Source organism: Sycon ciliatum, chromosome 1 (assembly GCF_964019385.1).
Source record: "Sycon ciliatum chromosome 1, ocSycCili1.1, whole genome shotgun sequence".
NCBI classification, from domain to species: Eukaryota; Metazoa; Porifera; class Calcarea; order Leucosolenida; family Sycettidae; genus Sycon; species Sycon ciliatum.
Genome location: NC_088643.1, coordinates 52,919,248 through 52,926,539, shown reverse-complemented (window position 1 = coordinate 52,926,539; position 7,292 = coordinate 52,919,248).

The following is a 7,292-nucleotide window of genomic DNA, read 5'->3' as shown; positions in this document are numbered from 1 at the left end:
AAAGGCCTCATCAGATGTTCAACTGGCTTCGTCTCTTCGTGTGCTAATATGTTTCCCTCCGACTAAGTCTCCATTAAATGTCAGAAAGAGATAAAGATATCGGAACTTTCATTTCCAATCTGTAAATGCTTCAAGGGGAGGAGTAGGAGGGAATACTGGCCGTCTGCAGTCCAATTGGTATTGTAATCACCAGTCCAGTATCAGCATGCCGTCGTGTCGACTGTGACTACATGTACATTATACATTGATATGTCCTGGTACTGAGTAACATGCACAGTACAGCACTCAGCATTTTCAAAAGTATGTTTACTTTCATCATGTCGTGGGTAGTGAGTGGGCTGCACGCAGTGTAGCATTGTCACTCATGGGCAACAATTTAAATGTGGCTTAACTGGCTTTGTTCTTTTAGGAAGTTGAGCCAATTATGAATGCAAAAAGGAAAGTGACATACATGTACATGTCTGGATACGAGTTTAAAATCACAAAACTGACAGAGTACTGAGGCATTCAACGAGCCAAGTCATGTTGGATAGTGCGTGGACCAAAATGGTTAACGCTTCGGAAATGTGGTGGGGCTAGGTGTCAGGTCGTTGAATATCTCAGCACTCCGTCAGCTCTGTGCCTAGTTGTTCTCAGGGGAAACGCTGAATTTTACTTAGCACTGTGAGCCAGTTTAGCAGTGAGTAACCAATGAATACAATGTTTTCCCAACAGTAGCACAATTCATTGCATTCCCAACTCATCACAACCAAGCGCTCTTCAGCCAAACCATACAGACACCAGCAAGGACACTTCCGTTGTGACAGTACTAGCACACCTCAAGAAAACAGTGCTCGGAAGTTCCTATACTTGATACAGTGCCCGAGCGGCGAGCGTCCAAAATTTAGTGCTCACACTTACATGTAGTAGGTAGCTGTTGCTTATGTGTGTGCATCGTTATCTTAAATTAAAATGTCATTTGAAGGATGAAAATAGAACTGGTGCATAGTCACCCGAAATATGAAATTCTGCACCTAAATCGCGAATGACGGGACACGGACGCACCAGTAGCACGAGGCCGGGAGCGCTCCTTGTTGCTCGTTCTCGAAAACCGCCATTACTCATTAGTGCTTGTTTTAGTCCCGGCACTAAGTCCCCAGGCCCACATGTAGTTCTCACGACCAGTGCTGTGAGTCTTCCCTCCATGTTCCTACTCTACTTGCCCTATACATGTAGGCTATAGTATGCTATCAACGAACCAGGCCTGCTCAACCATGGTACTGTACTGTCAAACCAAGCACTGAGACCTGCTGACGGCTTCTCTCTTTTGTGGGAATTGCTGATACGTGACCAATGTCCATCACCTCATGGCTGCTCTGACGGGTGATGTCCATCACCTCATGGCTGCTCTGACGGGTGATGTCCATGTAAATATTGTGTACATGTGCCTTCTGTGCCAAGTCACTTGCGATTAGTTTGCGTCTGCCTCTCTCTCTCCCTTTGCTTGTATGTTCGGGACACCTGGCATGGTCACCTTGCCGAGCAGCGCCAGGCCAGTGGATAGGTTTACCTACATGTATATCTTGATAACTAACTCACAGGTAAGAAACACAAGATCTTGGAGTGCAAAGGACTTGTCGCCGGTTCGCGAACATTTCCGCCGTCCTTTTTTGGTCAAGATTTCAGTCCTGGCTACCAGCCAGATGGGCGCGGCTCGGTCGTGTCATATCCAAGTTCGCAGTAACTGGACAGCTTCTAATTGACGCTTTCAAATCTGATGAACAAGGCCACATCTGAGCTTCCTACGCTACACAGCGGACTAGTCGGCTACAGTTCGTGGAAGGTGTCCTTGTTCCCCCTCACGTGATATGGTAAGACAATGGAGGGATTGGCTGGAAAGTGAACTGTGTCGAACGGCCGTGTCATGATACTTTTCGTGCACAATTTCACGACAGGCTGAGGGAGTTATCATGATAATTGGGCTCGTATTGCAGCTTGAGTGCTGCCCCAGAGCACGTGCAAAGGCAACGAAGCGTCTCCCATTACACACATGTTGTGGTTTGGGGTCGGTTCGATCACGCCGTGGCCATATGGGTGGACAGAAGATGGGCTGCTTGTTAGACATTTTGGCGTTTCCTACTGCAAGTCCACATATTGTACTTCGAAGTACCTGTGATGAGAGTGCTCATTATCCGAACTTAGACACTTGCCAAGGGCTCATTAAGTCTGCATGAGTCGCTAGCATAACAATGCTGCAAGATGATTGGTCAAGCGCAAGTACTGTCACTCAGCTTTCGTAATTCGTATGCATACACACATGTTTGCGGAGCAAATACCAGTTGAGGTAGAAAAGTTCCCCAGATCGATGAAGTGTTGGCAGCCTGACCTGGTCGAGTGCGATTCTGCACAGTGCCAAGCAGCGAAGCCTAACGTTAGTCTTCCAACAAATAACAAACTGGTCTGCTGGATACATGATGCAGTTGCAGAACGCTTTCGACCACCACGCACCAATGTGAATTCACCAGCTGGAGCTTCGGGACTGCTTGGTCGATTATCGACACCTCAGTTTGATCAATCCTGTAGGTGTTGCAGAAGTGTCCTGATTTCCCCCTACCTTCTTCCGACTAACCTTGTCATTTCTCCTTCCTTCTTCACTGACTCGTCGTATCCACTCTGCTCTGCCACTCACTGACGGTGCACTAACACTTCACCGTGAAAATTTAATATTGCGACAGAGTCCGAGTATTTATGTACATGTACGTCGCCTGCACTGTGCGGTGTGTTCCTCCACCAATGACGTACAATAGCTCTTCACACTATTCTCACATTTTAGCAGCTTGCACATGCCAGTACGTTCTACATGTACATGCATATGGAAAGCGCGCAAATGCGCCACTTCTGCTGCATAAAATGATCATTCCTTTACACTCCATCAATTTAGGCACCGGCGGATTATGCCGGCATAATTATTGGCATAATTTGGTAGTTGAAAATTTGGAGCATAATTTGGCATCCTCTCGGAGGTAGGAGCATAAGTACACGATTATACCACAGTTCTAGTATGTAGGCTATACAATTGTGTACAATGCACCTGATCAGTGCTGGTGGTCTGCATGGCAAAGGGTTCGGAGGTCATGCAGATAGTGTTTTCAATGAAAAGCAGGGTAGAAATCATGGCAATACATTATTGTATGCTCGAACTCGTCTTCTTCAAAGTTCTTTCTCACACTGACACAGTACATGTAGCAGAAGATGCGAGTGAATCAGCCTTCATCAGGTATCCCGGGGCGGACGTGATACATGTAGTGGCGGATAGTCCGCAGAACTCCGTGTACATGTACATTGCATTTGTACATTATGCATCTTACGAAGTCATGACCAGTCTGGATTTTAGCAGCCATGATATGACTGCAGGCTACGGATATTGCTCTAAATTGATGTATAGTTGATATTCGGTCATGATGGAAGGAGAAGTGGAGCTACGGGAGAGATGAGCTGATTATTCGCAGGGTGAGGCCCAGGGTGACATCGGATGGACGGGTATGATGATTACGAAGACTGTTGAACACAGTGATAATTTTCAAAGGTAACTCAAACTAATTTGGCAATGAAACAATATTTTTACTGAAGTACAAAAGAAATCAAGTAATGAATAGAAGAAGTATTGTTTTCTCTTTTCCATGTTGACCTCTTACATGCATGGACAGGACCATCATTCAAAATCCTCTACTGATGAGCTCGCAGGAGCGAAACAGTCAGCTGTCTAGAGGCGATACACATTATCTGTCAACGGAAGTGTCTTTGCTGTGCTGGTGTGTTCATGGCGTTATGCTTCATCCATTGGTTCGTCTACAGAGCGCATGGTGGTGCAGGGTGGAGGGAAGAGTAAGCATACTCTTGCCGGAGGATGTAGTATAAACGTATCAAGCGTAAAGATGAAGAGATGACAACACTCATGACAAGGTGGGAAATTATCAAGTTCGGAATGACACAAATTTCGAAGGAAAATAAGAAAGACATCAACATCATGATTGCGCACAATACTCAGTGAGCAAATTACGTAACATTGTTTACACCTCGACGAGGACTACATGTAACACCGAACAATTGCAGAGACAACACATTTCCTTTCCGTACACAAAGTTCAGGATCCAACTTACATAATAATTATGTACATACAAAGCTTCTACTTGTAAGACAGCCACATGCAACGCACATCTACCACGTGACAATACTGAGAAAGCATCAGTTGGATCCGGAACTTTATGTATAGAGAGAAAATGTGTTGTCTCTGCAATTGTCTCTGCAATTGTCTGTGCAATTGTTTGGTGTCACTCGAGGTGTAAACAATGTTACATGATAATTGTCTCACTACATAGCAGACTCAGCGGAGGACGTTCAGGTTGGTTGTAACTCTGAGTTTCATGCCGCTAGGAAATCATCAGGCAACTGATACTCGGATATACCTAACAGTATGCTTATAAGCACACACATGTAGGGCCACAAGCATAAACAAAATTAGCGCTAAATCTGGTGTAAGGTATGGGGAGAGACAGTGAGCACTCTCTGCAGCTCGGGGATCAACGGATTTGTTAATTGTCTTACTATGTTGTTGTCATTATTTTCTGTATTTTCCTTTGACAGTTATGCCTTTCTTTGTTTGTTTTTGTTTTAAGTGTCGAGAACATTGTATTAGGAAATGAGGCCACCTGTCTGAGCTGTCTCGTACTGCTCTGTTCTTTTCTCTCATTTCCTAAAACTCTTGAAATTCTCCGTGAAGTCCAAAATTTGAAAGAGAACATTGTATGTGCATTGTATTTCATTTGGGTTGAGACTTGGGAGAACACAGCCCCATGCTATATCATCAACCACGTTGAGACTTTGGCAACTCCACGACCAACTTCATGTGGTGGTCTGTCACTGCAGAACCACCTGTAACTCGCCTGCCTTGCATGTGTTGTACTGATGGCTGTCTGGTCAGGCCACACGTGCCTCCCGACTTGGTAGTGGGGAGGCGCAAGTGTGATGTAGCCTAGGCTACATCAACGCGAGAAGTCCGAAACCATGGAAACGGACGTGGTTCCTCACCATGCCCCACTAGAGCCACGACTGCCTGAACTTAGCCTTGATTGGTTTCAGGGCGGTTCAATAGCCAATTGTGCCTTTTTCTAAGATTGGTTTTTTAAATCTCTCCCGTCTTCCTAGGAAAGACCCACGTGACCAGTGTCTGGCAGTGAATGTAGCCCTTGGCGGATTATGCCGGCATAATATTTGGCATAATCTTGGGATTTCGTCAAAAAATTATGCTCCGGCATAATGTACGGATTCCAACGTGTAAGGTCGGCATAATCTTTCGGTTTAGACAAAAATTATGCTTAGGGCATGGCCGTGTGTGTATGCGTGGTTTCTCAATCCTCTATGTACAGCGTGAATACATACATGTAGTGGAACCGAGTATAATTCAGCTGAATTCCAAAGCATAATTTGACGATTGGCCGAGCATAGTCCGCCAATGGCTAAGTGAATGTGTGTGTGTGTGTACATGTATAATATACATGTACACACACACACATTCACTTATGCACAGATGCTCACAACAACAACAACACACACACACTGATGCTCACAATGACAACAACAACAACAACAACAACAACAACAACAACAACAACAACAACAACAACAACAACAACAACAACAACAACAACAACAACAACAACAACAACAACAACAACAACAAAAACAACAACACCCACACACATACACACACACAGACACAAACACAGACACAATATGTGTGTGTGTTGTTGTTTTTGTTGTTGTTGTTGTTGTTGTTGTTGTTGTTGTTGTTGTTGTTGTTGTTGTTGTTGTTGTTGTTGTTGTTGTTGTTGTTGTCATTGTGAGCATCAGTGTGTGTGTGTGTGTTGTTGTTGTTGTTGTGAGCATCTGTGTGTGTGTGTTTTTTTATACGAAAGTCCACTATATTCCCGAATATGTGCGAGAAGTGGTGGCGGGGCCAGGCTGCGTGTGTGTGTGTGTGTGTGTGTGTGTGTGTGTGTGTGTGTGTGTGTGTGTGTGTGTGTGTGTGTGTGTGTGTGTGTGTGCCTGTGCGTGAAGGCTCTAGCCGTGCGGCTAGGATGGGGGGGGGGGTGGTAGAACAAGCCAATTTCCCCGAAACCCAGAAACTGCGGAAAGAGACATGCATGACTATTATCAAGAGTTCATAATCTGGGGGTTATGTATTCTGACTATTATGGTAAGTGTGGACTATAGGTGATGGTACTTGCTGACTGACCATAGTCCATTGCGAGCATCACTGGGAGATACAATGTAGTTATGTGCATCAAGCAACACAACCATCTCAACTGAAATTCTGCCCACAGGGGGGGGCATGGGTATTGCCACGTTGCCAACTACTAGAACACCATGATCCGCATATTCATCATAATGAAATCACATGCAACTCTCTGATGCCATATAGAGAATTCATTTAAACAGCAAAAAAAAGACCTCTGGTACAAATCCCGAGGAGCAAATGTCAATCAGAGAAACTTCCAGCTCAGTACAAGAAAATAAGCTGTACAAAGCAACACTACAACAGAGGTCTGAATTCTACAGTAGTAGAATGCAATAAAATGTAAAATGTGTGCAGAAGAGAGAGAGAGAGAGAGAGAGAGAGAGAGTGTGTGTGTGTGTGTGTGTGTGTGTGTGTGTGTGTGTGTGTGTGTGTGTGTGTGTGTGTGTGTGTGTGTGAGAGAGAGAGAGAGAGTGAGTGAATATGTTGATGAAGACAAGAACGGAATAAAAAAATGTAGAAAATTCGCCGCGGCCTTGGTTTCTCTGTGCTGTGTTGACGAGTCCACAAAGGACCAACAGTTCTGTTCGCAGATCGAGTAGAAATTTCTGATATACATGTAGTGCATGCAAGTTATTGTCTCAAGCAGAGGGAAACTACCACACAATGTATAATAATAATAATAATTATGCATTTACTCACTGTATCTTTCACAGCCAACCAAGTACACACACACACACACACACACACACACACACACACACACACACACACACACACACACACACTGCGAAGGTTGGTGTGCGGTGAAAGCAGCGCAAGGGAAAGAATGCAAAGAGTAATTATGTGAATGAACGGTAAGTTTGGAGGAAGCTTTACACATCCTATATCCTTGTAGCGACTAAGCCCCAAGAATGTGTGTACAACGATAACAAAATATAACTACTTGAAAATCGGTGGGTGAGCGTCAATGGATTTTCCAATAGCTGTGGTCGGGTGCCAAGACTATTTTTCTAAT